Below are 14,564 nucleotides of genomic sequence, written 5' to 3'. Positions count from 1 at the left end.
TTGCCACAAGACCAGGTTGCTCCAGGCCTTATCCAACCTGGCCTTGAACACTGCCAGGGTTGAGACATGCACAAATCTCCCTAGGCAACCCAGCACCTCATCACGCTGAAAGTAAAGAACTTTTTCCTAATACTTCACTCAAAGTTCCCTCTTGCAATCTGTACCCATATATTTAATATATTACAAGTCACTAGGTTTACCTGTCAAGCTAGTGAGAAGTTAGCATACAAATATTTTCTCTACCTATTTTCTTACTAAAAACCCCTACAAGACCTAAATCATAAGACTTATGCACATAAACTCTAAAGTATCATGGCACTGAAGGAAAAATCAGAAGCTGGTCAGTATTTAAATACACTACAAAAAATCTCCTGCCATGCTCCTTACTAGACCTTCCTGCTTTTAGGAATTCTGTGTACAGAGGTTAGACCCAACGCTGATCAGAGAGAATCTAAATACCCTACAAGAGAATGTGTCCTGTGAAGCATCTCAGTGGGCTCAAACCAAGGAGAGTGAGTAAACTCTTGCTTTGAATTTGCTGAGTGTGAAAAGCTGAGTTCTGGCTTGCTCCTGTGACACTGCTCTTCCTTGTTCTCCCTCCCTCAGGTAAAAATATAGTGAGAAACAAGTTAAGCCCAAAGAGCAGTGTTCCTTTATGAAAAATGTTCATACAGAACATCAATGTCCTTCATTACACATGCTGTATCTGTGGACAACCGCCTGTTCATCATCACAAAATATCAAATGACCACAGAAAACAAACAAAAGGAATATTAGCTTTACTAAAGATCAATGAAACAGAGTTCTGCTACATTAACAGCAGATTAGCTGCTACTCAAAATTTAAAAAAGAAAAAAAGAGAAGCATAACCAAGGTTGTCTTTCAGTCTGTAAAAACTCCTACAAAGAAAGAGCTTTAATGAGTTAAACCAATGCCAAGTCCTGGATCTCAGGCCCAAGAGAAATCTTCAGCCCAATGAAGGACAGGATGGAAAAAGAAAAGGCAGTGGATCAGTGCATTATTTGCCACAGCAGACAGCAGAGGCATTAACAGGAGACCATTTTTGATTGAAAGCTTGTAGTCTAGAAATTACTGCAAAGAAAAAAACAAAACAAAACAACAACAACCCAAACAAACAAACAAAAAAAACGATCACCATCTTCTTTTTATCATGTGTGCCTTCAGATGTATGAACAAACACTCTCCATTTTGGAATTTAATTATCCTAAAGTTGAGAACAAGGTGACTAGTTGCTCACCTTCTGCCTAAAGAGACATGAATATTCTTTGCTCTGGATGAGCAATGATGCTTCACTTCTTGTGATCCTATTCTGCATAATATCTCCACATCCCAATTTGAGGTCAGAACTGTTGGAAGTGATTAGGCCAAAGTGCTCATGGGAGAAAAATATGGTTGTAGCTCCCTTCTAACTCAACTTTTCTTTCCTCTGTTCCTCTTCTCTGCTCTAATGCTGGAATTTAGATTGCTGTGAACCCCTAAAAAAATCAATCGTCCAGGTGACAGACAACCTGTCAGAGAACAGAAAAAACCAGAAGGCTTGAGGAGAGCTGGTCATGTGCCCTCTATATACACATTTGTACACACATTGTATTGCTCCTGCTGCTAATACAGCCAGAGTGCTTGACAATAAAAACATTGACCTGTGCTTATAAAAGGAGCAGATTAACCAAAGGTTGCCATGTTTGTGAATGCTCCTTGGCTGCCTTGTTATTCCATACAGGAGCCTGGCACTACCTGTCTGACACATGCAGGGACTGGCCTTTGTGAAGAACAATTTGATCTCTGCAAAATGTTTTCCACCTTCCCACAAAGGTTCACAGCACAAGAAGCAGCAGAGCAGTGGAATATCATCTGTCATTCACAGATTCTTTTGGGCACCCTTGAATTTGGAAGCACAGAAGATATCTCTTCTCAGTTACTTTATACAAATGTGCATGACAGACTGAGCCCAAGACTGATTTACAAGCAATCGTGGAAAATCCTGAAACTCAAAATTTTCTACTCAACAAAAAAGCTGAAGAAATTGGTAGTGTGCTCACATACTGTACAGAACTATATATCCCTTTCCCAAACATGCTGCTTTTTATTTCCTCTATCTTAGTTTGCAACCCTTTCAAGAAACAGTAAGAGGAAAAAACATGCCTGCAGCCTCTCACTAGCTCAAAAACAGAGGCTCTCAGAGCTAGGGAGCACACTGGGCTCAACTCAAAACCAGGAATGAAGCATTTAAATGGGGAACTACCACTTAGGAGCTTAGCCAAACATTCTTTACCAAAACATCAAGGAAAACAAATCTGCCAGAAAAAGCAAGAGATGTTCAATACAGCCAGGAAACCTTTACCAAATCTGGTTGTCATCTACCCTGCCTATACCAAGCCTGTCCTCCTGGCTGCATGGAGGGGTTGATATAATTAATTACTGTTTTCAGACCATCACTGCACATGATAGCAGGGAAAGTATCCCCCCAAATCAGCTCAGACTCCTGACAGTAATAATAAACTAGCAGCTGCTACAACTCTGTGTCTTTGAATGACTCAGGCTTTTCTTCTTTGCTGAGGGAGCTACCTACTTAAACTGACAGCAAACATTGTCAGGATAATTTTCTTGCTTAGTGTATGCTGATTCACTGCTGATGCAACAAGTGTGAGACCTGCAAGTTATATTGAAAACAGGCCCCTCTCAGCAGCACTGCAAATTCATTTTAGTAAAAAAAAAGACTGGATTTCTCTCATGAAGTCTTTCTTTGAAATTCTGGCTGCCTCAGTCTCTAGGGGAAACTTCTTTCACGCAAAGTACATAAACTCCATTGGAGAATTTAAAATGCATGAGCCATTCTGCTATGAGTAATTTGGTAACAGGTATTTTGGCATTCAATTCCTTGCATTCAGCTCCCTTTTCTCTCTGTGATCACTTACCCTGCTGTTGGAATTCTTTCAATGGATGTATGAAGGAGCCATGTTATGCATCATGTCCAAATTGTCTAGTGAAGCTTTTTTGATGGCCTACCTTTTCAGAGTGTCAACTCAGCTACCACTACCATGAATAAAATCAGAGAACTGTGCCTTGCCTCTATAAAGTGAGCACAAATTATAATGCAGCCCTGGGGAAAAAGATAAACAAATTTTGATACTCCAAACTGTCAAATCTCAGGCTTGTACTGCAGTTAATCACAAACCTAAAAAAAAAATACAGTTTAGATGGTGCCAATTCAGGTCTGCCTTCTCCCCTTAGTTTGTTCCCTTCCTGTCATTTCTCTTTCAGTTTTCTTGCTATCTATAGCTCTAGTGTCCCCTTGTTTTAGGCTTAAAAACAATGATGCCTTTACCTCTTGCAAAGATAATTGCTGTAAAATACAGAACCAAAACCTAACTTTCCAAGACTGAAAAATCAGTTCTTATTTTTCATGATCAGACCACCCTCCTTTGGATTTGGTTCCTGTCCCCCACAGACTATTCTGTTTGCCCTCACTGTCCCAGTGTTGAACACACCACGCAGAACTAGCCACGCTGATGCCAACGCACACAAACTGTCCTCTACTACAACTCATGTATGTCAGCAAACCAGAAATTCAGTCATGCCCAGGAATGGTATTTGCAAAGTACACCTACATAAGCAAAATGTAAGCGTCATGATGCCACCCAGCTGACTGAGACAGTGTCCCTGCTACACATTAAACCAGTTCCTCAGACAGTGCTCCTTAGTCAGCACTGTCTCATTGGAAGAGCTTTGTCACTGCCTTTGCTTGTGTCCACTTCAGTAGGCTGGGCCATGGGAAGGCATTATTATACAGGGAAATAATTTTTCCAGCACCAACATGACTAAGGAGCATTAGCTTTGAGAAGGCAGATTTTCAGAAAAGGTGAACAGCAGGTAGGACCAGAATGCAAGTGAAGCATTTTGCAAAGAAAAGAAATCTTCTGCTTCTTCCTATTGCTTCCCCATTTCTCCTTCCTTTCCCATGAAGCTGCTGAATTTCACAGGTTTAACTGCTGATACTAGTATACAGGATAAGTACTTTTTATAACATCTTTTACAAACTTTGGTTTTTTTCTTCACAACACTGCTCCAGCAATATAATTCCAGTCTTCAGGAATAAACAAGACAGAACTGATTCCAAAATACTACTTTTCTGAAATCTGTCCTAATTTTGGTATGATTTTGTATCATCAGTTTCATACTCTTAGAAAGAAAAAATAACTGCCCCACTTCCAATCCACATATAAGTGATGCAAATTTGCTAGGAGGCTTATATTTTATTATCATAGATTTAAGTTATCTAGTAGGTAGCTCTGCTTTAACTTGTTTGCAGACTACAAACAGGTCCATGTAACTCCGTATCCCTCAAAAAGTCAGACCAAATACCGTCACACATCTTCCAAGCAACTCACAGCTGAACAATGTAATTTCCTTTCTTTCAATTTCTACCCTCTTCTCCTCTCTGCAGTGTTGTTTCCAAGTTGTCTTCTTACTACTCTGAAACTCACCGAAAGATTTCTATGCTCTCACAAAAGCCACACTTTAATCAAAGTTTTCAAGGCAATGTTCATGCACTTAGAGGCAATGATTCCTGACGTGAGTTTAACACTCGCCTGACAAAGACACACTGTTAACTCACAACTGTACCATCCATTTGGGCTCCCAGACTTGGTGTGGTGCCATTCACGGTGCCCAGAACACTTTAGAAACCTGTGTTTCTCATAAATACAGAAGCAGCTGCTTAGCTATGGATGAAGGAAAGTCTTACCATGTCTAATGTCATCCTGAAACATATGGAATCATAGAATGTTAAGGGTTTGGAAAGGACCTTAAAGATCATCTAGTCTCAACACCCCCTGACATGGGCAGGGACACTTCCCTGGCCTTAAACACTGCCTTAAACACTGGGGCATCCACAACCTCCCTGGACAACTTACTCCCTTGTTCCAGCACCTCACCACGCTCACAGTGAAGAACTTCTTCCAAATATCTAAGTTAAAATTGCCTTGTTGAATTTGTATCTAAGTACTCTGTGTCTTATCACTACAGTTCCTGACAAAGAGTCCCTCTCCAGCTTTCCTCTAGGATTCTTCAGATACTGGAAGGTTACTGAGGTCTCCACACGACCTCCTCTTCTCCAGGCTGAACAGCCGCAGCTTTCTCAGCCTGTGTTCATGGGGCAGGTGTTCCAGTCCTTTTATCAGCTTCGAGGCCTCCTTTCAGCTTGCCCCAACAGCTGCATGTCCTTCTGATGCTGGGGACACCTCAACTGTACACCGCACTCCAGCTGGGCTCTCATCAAAGAGTAGAGGGCCAGAATTACCTCCCTCGCCCTGCCGGCCCATTTCTGCTTTTGATGCAGTCCAGGTTCGACTGGCTTTTCGGCTTGCGAGCGCACACCTGCCGGCTCACGTTGAGTTTTTCATCAACCATCACTCCCAAGTCTTTCAGCTCATCCTTCAGCTCTTCTGGCACTGGACTAACTTGGGGAGGGGTCGGAGCAACAACCCCTCGGGCAGGGCAGGGCAGGGCAGGGCCTGGCAGCCAAGGAGATGGCGGCCAGCCGGCCGGCCTCTCCCACCGAGCGGCTCATGCGGGCAGGCAGGCTCCGCCGGAGGCCGAGGCCGAGGCCCAGCCCCAGCGGGCCCTGCCGGCGCGGGCAGCCGCAGCCCCGGTTCCCCGCCCGCCGTGAGCCGGGGCGGGGCGGGGCGGCTGCGAGGGGCGGCGCCTCCGCGATCCCCGGGCCGCGCCGGGGGGAGGCGGCGGCGGCGGATCCGGGCCCGGCGGAGGCGGAAGGGGCGGGCGGACGTGGCCCTGACTCTGCGGGACGCGCGATGCTGGTGAGTGCAGGGAGGCCGCGGCGTTGTGTCGCAGCGAGGCCTGGCCCGGCCCGGCCCGGCCCGGCCCGGCCCGGCCCGGCAGGACGCGAAGGCGGCGGCGCGGGACCCGGCACTGAGTCACGCCGCGGGGAACGGGGGAAGGGGCGGTCGGGCCCGGCCCGCCTTTCTTCTCCCGGGCGCGCTGCCGGCCCCGGAGCGCGGGGGCGGCGGTGGTGGCTGCCCGGCCCGCTCGTGGATCCGGCCCCGGAGCCGCGGGCCGGGCCGGAGCGGGGAGGCCGCGAGCTGCGCACTCGGAACGCTTCGCCCCCGTCGGGGTGCGGGAGCGCCCCGCTGGCCGCCCGGGCCCGCAGGATCTGCCCGGCCGCCGGGGGCTGCCCGCTCCCTCCCTTCGTCCCCGTCCTTCCCCCGTGACCGCGGCCCCCGCATGGCCAGGGCGCCTCGGTGGCTGCCCCAGCCTTTCCGTCCCGCCCCGGCGGCTCTCAGACCTCGGGCCCGTCCTCCCGCAGCCCTCGCTGTGCCCCCCTCGGCCCCGGGACTGCCCACCCCAGCCATCCCAGGCCCTGCTCCTCCCACGCCTCTGCCTCTTTTTTCCCTGTGAGCTTTTGTCCGTAACCTCACCGGGCACTGTTCTGGGGAGTTCACCTGCTCTCTGTCCTCCCTGTCCTTTCCTGTGCTGCTTCGTTTCACCCTGTTCATGCCAGCAATCCCCAGAGCCCTAGTGATACTCAGGTCTGTCTAGGAGCTTTTTGGTTGTACCTAGAGACATTCCCTAGTGCTCTCAGTACCATTGTGGCTGGGGGATTTTTGCCATAGTTCATCTCGGTCAACTTCTCTAGGTTTCTCTTGCTGTCAAGGAGTGTGCGCCAGGCTTCCCCTTGTTGCCACCTACTGTTGTGGCCTTAGCAGAGAAGGTGCCCCCGTAACCTTTTGTTTGTCTGTGTACTTATTGTCTCCATCCAGATGACTAGTCTTGCATTTTTTTGTTTCAAATAACCAGCTCATTTGTTTCCCAGTAACTCTGCCAATGCAAGCTAAGTGTGTCCTGATTGGAATCCTTTCCTCATCCTTCTTGTTTCCTTTTGAAGTTATATTCCAGCACTGCCATTACCTCTCCATTACCTTTCCCCTTCCAGTTTTCTTCTGCCCAGTAACCATTTCCTTCTTCATGTTTTTTTTCCCTTCTGATCTTACTTTCCTGTCATTAAAACCTTCTTTGTGATCTCACCTAATACTCTTTTTTTTTCTTTGCCCATACTCCTTTCCTCTGTAGATTCATATGCTGTCTCCCCCATTTTGTATTTAAATCCTCTAGCTATGCCTTTGAGGAGAAAGGAATTTTACCCTAGGTTATCTGAATACTTGTGTTCTGGTTTCAGCTGGCATAGAGTTAAACACTGAAAGGGCAGAGATTAATTACTTGTTTTACCTTATTTTGTTTTGATTTTTTTACTGACTTCAGCAACTTTTCCCTTGGTATATGTGTTCATATATAATCACGTACCTCAGCCCTAATACAGACACATGCCCTGATGCTACTCAGGGAGAAAAAGTTCTCTATTGGAAATCCTTTTGGCAGGACTGGGAGGAATAGTCCATGGGGCCAGACATACCTGGTGGCTACATAGCTTGAATTAGGCTAAATAATGTTTGTAATACCATATTGTGAATTAGTGCTTAGTTGAAATGGAGTGTATTTGGGATGCCTCCTCTTTGGGGAAGTAGCAAGATACTATGCAGGTACCACAGTACATAGTTTTTACTCACAGTGAACTGCTGTAATGTTGTATGTTTATGGTTACGTGTCTGTGTGGCATCAGCACTTTGTGTTTCTGATGGTGACTTGACTAGAAAGAAGTCTTTTACATCTGCTCTGTAGCTTCTTGTTTTCAGTATTTGTTGTTCAACTTCTTATTTTGTGTCTGTCTTAGTTGCTTTGGTTCTTAAGATTGGTTGCATTTCAAAGTCACCTCATGACCACATTTGAGGTGCGGTTTAAGCACTGGACACACTTGCCCCATGAAGGCATGGTGAGCATATTTGATCTCAGGATTAATTTGTGCACCTGACTCAGAATCCCAGTTCAGTGCCTTGCATTAACAACATCTCTGGAGGAAACTTTCCATTGCTTATCCAGGGATCACATAGAAAATAGTCTTAGGTTGGGCACCTAAATTAAGCATATGTGTTTGGCTGACAAAGTAGTGGTGGTTTAGTAAAATGATTCTTCTTCCACCTCGCTCCTTTGTACACTGGTTTGAACTGGCATTAAAACTTGGGCCTGTTGCTCGAACCATTGGCATGAGAAAATCACATTGCTTTATTGCTTTATTAAATAACCTAAATTCATTTAAGATAAATGGATGCACACCCTCATTTGGATACTGCTTTGAGGGTGCCTCTTTTTTGATTTAGCTTATTTGTAGTCTTGGTGCAAGCTCTTGGATTTTAGATGTATTACTATGAAACAAAGGTGAATCCTTAGAGAAAGTTCTCAGGTACTCAAGTATTATCCTACAACTTATGTGTTAACATCTCAGAGTACTGCTTTTCATCTGTTGTGGTTCTTAGATAGTGCCTAGTTTTGTGTAGTTACAGTTATTTCAGTTGGGCCTAACTTACTGATGAGTCATATCCCAGATGCCAGTGGATTGGAAATACCTGGAATCTTTTCTCTTGCCACTGAAGTTTGATTTTTTTTTTTTAGTCAATCAAAATTCTAGTGAATTAAACAGCTTTAAAGATGCTCCTCTTGCACTTACACCACTCTCAACATCAAAAATTTGTATTATTAGCTTGAAGTGAGGAATTTCCTAGTGAGAGGTCAGTGTGTTACCAACTCTGCTGTTGTACTTCCTGTGCTATCCAACAGGGTCTGTCTCTGTGCATCACAAGGAAAACAGGACAGATGTCCCACTTGGATGGGATATCAGGAGGATGTGCACAGGCAGTCATAGCACCCTGCAGCTTGGTGCAGTCTTCCTGCTGCACAGACCTGGAAGAAAGAAGAGTATGGAAAACTTGGCCTTGGAAGTTCTGCATGTGCTTTAGGAATGCATGATCTCATTTTAAATAGAATACTTAGGTGCTAGCATGTTTTTTAGGTAAGAGTACACTAATAGGAAGGTTTTAGTTAACTGTATTTTTCAAGCTTATCTCCATGTAAGAAGTGGTTGCTGGAACCAACATTTAGAGGTCTGGTTACAAACTATAATCTATTCAGCATGCAGACTTAAACAGCTATTTTTTTGGTTTGTTATGGAGACCATCGAGTTTCCCTTGCTTGATAAAGGAGAATTTTCAGTAAGAAAATATAATTATTGGAAAAATTACAGAGACATGATGAGTTTGTCCACATGAGTAACTTACTGTTTTATTGTAGGAGTTGTAGGTTTTTCAGTAGAAGAACTACTAGAACAGGAACAGATTGGCTGTTCATGTTTCTACAGCGCTGCAGTCCAGACTTGTTACAGACATGACTAAATGACTTGGTAATAAAATTGCTCTGAGCTGATGTGCCCTGCTGTAGTGCTGTAACTTGTAGCCTTTAATGTAACCACAGATTTAAACACTCCTTGTGTTATCCCAGCTTCTGGAAAGAGCTCTGCTTTAGGAAATGATCTGTGTCCCAGTGGGTAGTTCTCTGTCAGTTTTCTCTTTACCCACAGAACCTCTGATGTCACAAGAGAGAACCTCTTCCTGTTGCTGCCTTACCTCTTCTTATAAATGATACAAGTCAAATGCATATTTTTTTAACTGAACCAAACATTGATTACATTCCACTTTATTTAATGTAGTGTTTTTCAACTCCTTCTTTAACTATGAACCTTAGAAAAAATAATGAAGGCTACTGTGAAAATAGAAAAACAGTAATTTCATTTTTCACTTCAAGGAATGGGTGTAGAGTCATATGTAAATTTTTGCCAGACTTGGTGTCTCTTTCTCTCCAAAATTTCGCTACTTTCTTTGCCAGAAGTATCCTGAACTTGTAAAAAGAAGCAGGTGATTCTCGCTGTCTGTTCTGTTCTCTGGTGGCTCTTACCTGGAGCACTGCATCCAGCTCTGTGGCATCCAGCGCAAGAAAGACCTGCAGTTATTGGAGCAGACCCAGGGAGGGCCTCAGAAGTGATCAGTGATGGAACACCTCTCCTGTAGCTGAGAGAGTTGGGGTTGTTCAGCCTGGAGAAGAGAAGGTTCCAGGGTGACCTTATTGAGGCTTTCATTCAGTGTATAAAGAAGGGGGATTATGAGGAAGATGGAGAGAGACTTTATACAAAGGCCTGTAGTGGCAGGACAAAGGACATAAATTTTAAATGGAAAGAGGATGGATTTAAAATGGTTATAAAGAAGGAATTCATTACTTTGGTGGGTGGTGAGGCATTGGAACAGGTTAACCAGAGAAGTTGTGTGTGTAACCCCATTTCTAGCAGTGTTCAAGGCCAGGTTGGATGGTTCTTTGAGCTTCCTGATCTAGTGCAAGATGTTTGTCTGTGGCAGAGGGGTGGTTACTAGGTGATGTTTAAAGGTGCCTTTCAACCCAAATTGTTTCATGGTTCTTGAATAAGCAGTGGAACTTCAATGTGATGTTCTTCCAAAATCTAAGGGAAAAAAATTTATATTATTTCCCTTTCTTCCCCTTTGGATTGTTCTGGTTTTGGAATCAAAAGGTTCCCTGCTTTAGTTTGGTCTAGTGAATACAAGGCATTGCTTGGCAGCAGGACTAAGAATAAAGGATTAAGAAAACACCTTTTCTCTGACATCTTTGTAGTTATGCACTAGATGTGAATATCAGTTCAATACCATTGACTTCCGTTTTTCTTTAAATTAGGAATAACTAAAGTTGATATAAAGTTCTGCTCTGTCTTTGGATTTCATTAGATTTGCTCTAGTTTGTGTTGCTGTGTGTTTCAAGCTTGGTGTTATTGAGCAGAAGAAATGGATTTACATGTAGGATTGTGAGGATCATGGTAATGGAAAGTTCCTGCAGTGCAGAGAGCTCCTCACTCTGCTCTGATAAATGTACTTATCTTTTGAAGACATGCACATGCTTCTCCTATTTTATTGGAGACTGGTGACTTTGCTGCTGGGACCTGGATGTATTTGATTCATTAATATACACAGTAGAAAAAAGAGAAGTTTTAAAATTTGAAGCAGGGAGGTACAAAATGTTGGGTTATTAGTAAGGCACTTTCAGCCATAACTGAAATCAGAGACTTCTTATATTTTTAATATGCAATTGATGTAACTTGGCTTTTTGTTCCTCTGTGTTTCAGGTTGGACAATATCTTAATGTGGATGAGAATTCAGAACTAAGGCTGGTGGTGTGACCTTAGTTCACCCTGTTTTGCTCTGTAATTTAAACTTAATTTCCTATGTAAATTTGCAAGCTCCTCTAGTCTCACTGGGGGTGGAGACTGTCATTTGGAAGTTTTATCTAAAGTTTGGTGGACTGAATTAGGGGAAAAAAGAGAATTTTAGAAAATAGTTCATAGTTTGTTAGCTCTTAGTCTTTTCATCTTGCTTTTCATGGTAATCATTTCATGGGCAAATGCTCTGCTTGCTTCTGGGTAGCCAAAGGATAAACTTTTCACTGTACAACTGAAAATGCTTTTTTAGAATGTTTGCTTTTTTTAAAGAAAAAAGACTGTTCTCTTACTCTTTTTTTCAGAGATTACTTTGGAGAAGTTTTGTTGTTTCTGAAAGTGTGCCTATACTAGGATGCTGTCACTAATAGGAGTTGTATAAAAGTTTATATCCCTAAGTAGTTAAATTGATTTTGTTAGATTCTAATGCAGGCTTAGCTTTAAAACTTAATGGTGCAAGCTTAATCAAAAAGAAGGAGGATTTAAATGTGGGTGTTAGGGATGTGTGGCAATTTTAACTTTTACAAAATTAAGTTAAATTGCCTCACCTCTATACCAAGGGTGCCTGTTGCAGTCATTAGAGATCAAAACTGATTAATAATTTACTGAAATGATACTAAATTTAAACAGAACTAACTTTTTCTGAGGTATAAATTCTTTACTGTAAGTTAAGGCTGCTAGCATTCAGACTTTGTAGTTGAACCAGAAGAATTACATACAAATCCCTTTCTAGATTTTAATGAGAAAGCTCTCATTCTTTTCTGGGCTGACTGTGTTTAGGCATCTAGAATTAAATATATGAGAGGTGTGCTGTTCATTGCCAACAGTGTTTGCAGCATTACACCACAGTAGGAATCAAGATCACTGGCACATATATCCATGCACTTAATGTGAACACAATGTAAAAAGAAAATAAGAAAATAAAGAGGGAGCGGCTTTCACAGGTCGTGATTTTGTCACATGCAGGAAATGAATGTAAGTAACTGCAACAGTCCTTGATTATTTGTCACTTCAGAATGAAACATTAGTATGAAGGTGATTATGGGAGGAAACTCCTCAGTATTTAAGCTGTGCTCTTGTAGTACATTCAAATGTCTGAAAATATCAGATTGTTTGCAAGATTAATCAGTGTGACCGTCATCTTTATTTATAAATTGAAGTGGCAAACTGTATTGCCTTGATCAATTGAGCTCTTGCACAAATAATAAGAGGAAAGAAGTTGTAAAATTAGCAAGCTGTTGGTAAGAGATTCCAGCCAGAATTGGTTTTTGCTTGTTAGCAACATGTTAATGGTTTTTTTTAGTTATTGGTAAGAACTGCTGCCTTCCAAGAACATGGAAAAACTGTGGAAATATTATTGCAGGTGAAAATTCCTATTTGTGTCTTTAACAGGGCAGTGTGAAAGTCTATGTTGTGGTGCATTGAGTTCTGCTATAATTTTGGGGTATTTGTGTTAGAATTCAGAGGCTTGCCCTGGATGTTCTGGTGGAGGGCATGCTGTGTCTAAAGCAAGCTGTAAGACAACACTGTTTTCTTGGTGGAGATCAGTAGGATTATGATGTTTTAACTTATTAAGTTGGATTTAGTTGAAGTTTTGATGTCTGGTAAAGTCTTTTGGGAAAACAGTTATGAGTAAGAATTGTCCTTGCAGGATCATTAAGGTCTCTGAACTGGCCCAAGGTATTTCAGTGTTTCCAGCCCTTCTGTGTTTTTTCTTTCTGAATTGCATTGGATTTAACTCCTTGCTGCTGTTGTTTTGTTTTTGTGGCTTTTTGTGGTGGTGTTTGGTTGGGGTTTTTTTTGTGGGGTTTTTTGGGGTTTTTTTCCCTTTCTAAGGAGACAAGGTATATTACTCTGTGTTCTGCTTGGAACATGGGGTATCTAGCAATTTTCATGGCTTGTCCTCCCTCATTTTCCTTTTCTGCATCTTCCTGACTGATTCAAGAAGTGCATCTTCATGTGCATTGTTCTTCATTATTTATGTTTATTTGGATTTCATTGGGCTTTCTTTAGTCTTTTGCTTTCTTGTTTATTTTGGTTTTTGTTTGGGTTTAGGCAGGTTGTATCGTATATATGATTAAAGCCAGAGAGAAAGTGGGAATACTCAAGGCTCTTTATCTTGTTGTGCTGGTTTGACCCTAGTTGCATGCCAGGTATCCACCAAAGCCCCTCCATCACTCCCCTCAAGTAGACAGAGGAGGAAAAATACAATGAAAGGCTCATGGGTTGAGATAAGGACAGGGACAGATCTCTCATTGATTACTATCATGGGCAAAACAGACTGGTCTTGGGCATATCAATTGAATCTATTATTAATCAAAACCAGAGCAAGTTAATGAAAAGTAAAACAAATTTTTAAAAGACCTTCCCCCCACTTCTCTGTCCTCCTCCCCACCAGCAGCACAGGGAGGCAGAGGCTGAGGTATGGTGAGTTCACCACAGGCTGTTTCTGCCACTGCACAGGGAGAAGAGTCCTTCCCCTGCTCTGACATGGGATCTTCCCATGGGGGTCAGTTCTCCATAAACTTCTCTTGCATCAGTCCTTCCCGTGGGCTGCAGCTCTTCTTTGATGTGGGTCTCTTTCCACAGGGTGCAGTCCTTCAGGTGCAGCCTGCTCCAGCATGGGTTCCTCACAGGGTCATAAGTCCTGCTAGGAAACCTGCTCCAGCTTGGGATTCCCATGAGCTCACAGCCTCCTTTCAGGCATCCACCTGCTCTAACATGTGTCTCCTCCATGGGCTGCAGGTGGAAGTTTGCACCCCTGTGGTCTGTGAGTGGGTCTGTGCATCCCTGTGGTCCCCTATGGGCTGCAGGGGCACGGCTGTTTGACCATGGTCTTCACAGGCTGCAGGGCAATCTCCGCTCTGGTGCCTCATCCTCCATTGACCTTGGTGTCTGCAGGGTTTCTCTCACATATTATCATTCCTCTCTTCTCTGAGTGCAATTACATCTGTGCAATCATTTATTTTCCTTCTTAATATGTTACTGCCATCTCTGGTTGGCACAGCCTTGGCCAGTGGTAGATCCATCCTGGAGCTGGCTGGCATTGGCTGTCTTGGACTTTGGGGGAAGCTACAGCCAGCTTCTTACAGAAGTCACCCCTGTAGCCCCCTTGCCACACAAACCCACTACACTTCTGTACAATTTTCTTCCTTCTCTTCACTGCACCCGTATCTTGACTTGATTTTTTTGTTCTTTTCCTAATCTTCAGCATTCCTTTTTCCAAGATGTAAAACTGAGTGTTTGAAGAAGCTATGAAGCACATTAACTGTTCAGTTAAAAAATGCTGTAGGGTCTGTGTCCTGGTTTTGATACAGGAATATGCAAGACCTTAGGTTAGAAAGGACATTCAGTTTAGGAGCAATCT

The 14,564-nt window shown here is 43.3% G+C and overlaps 1 protein-coding gene across 3 annotated transcripts in view; it reads left to right on the top strand.

Moving 5' to 3' along the window:
• The first annotated feature begins 5,755 nt into the window (after nt 1–5,755).
• The window catches only part of CUL1 (cullin 1), a 52,118-nt gene continuing 43,309 nt past the window's right edge, over nt 5,756–14,564 (top strand). For 2 of the 3 annotated variants that reach the window (XM_058825401.1, XM_058825382.1), the window contains exon 1: nt 5,756–5,837. The gene's annotated coding sequence lies outside the window, so the exon portion shown is untranslated. Of the gene's footprint in view, nt 5,838–9,273; nt 9,326–14,564 lie in introns of those variants that run through there. The other variant, XM_058825391.1, reaches the window with a different exon arrangement.

The sequence above is a fragment of the Ammospiza caudacuta genome, chromosome 1 (assembly GCF_027887145.1).
Source record: "Ammospiza caudacuta isolate bAmmCau1 chromosome 1, bAmmCau1.pri, whole genome shotgun sequence".
NCBI lineage: Eukaryota > Metazoa > Chordata > Aves > Passeriformes > Passerellidae > Ammospiza > Ammospiza caudacuta.
Note: the sequence above shows the minus strand (reverse complement) of the source record. Positions and strands in the feature narration are given on the sequence as shown.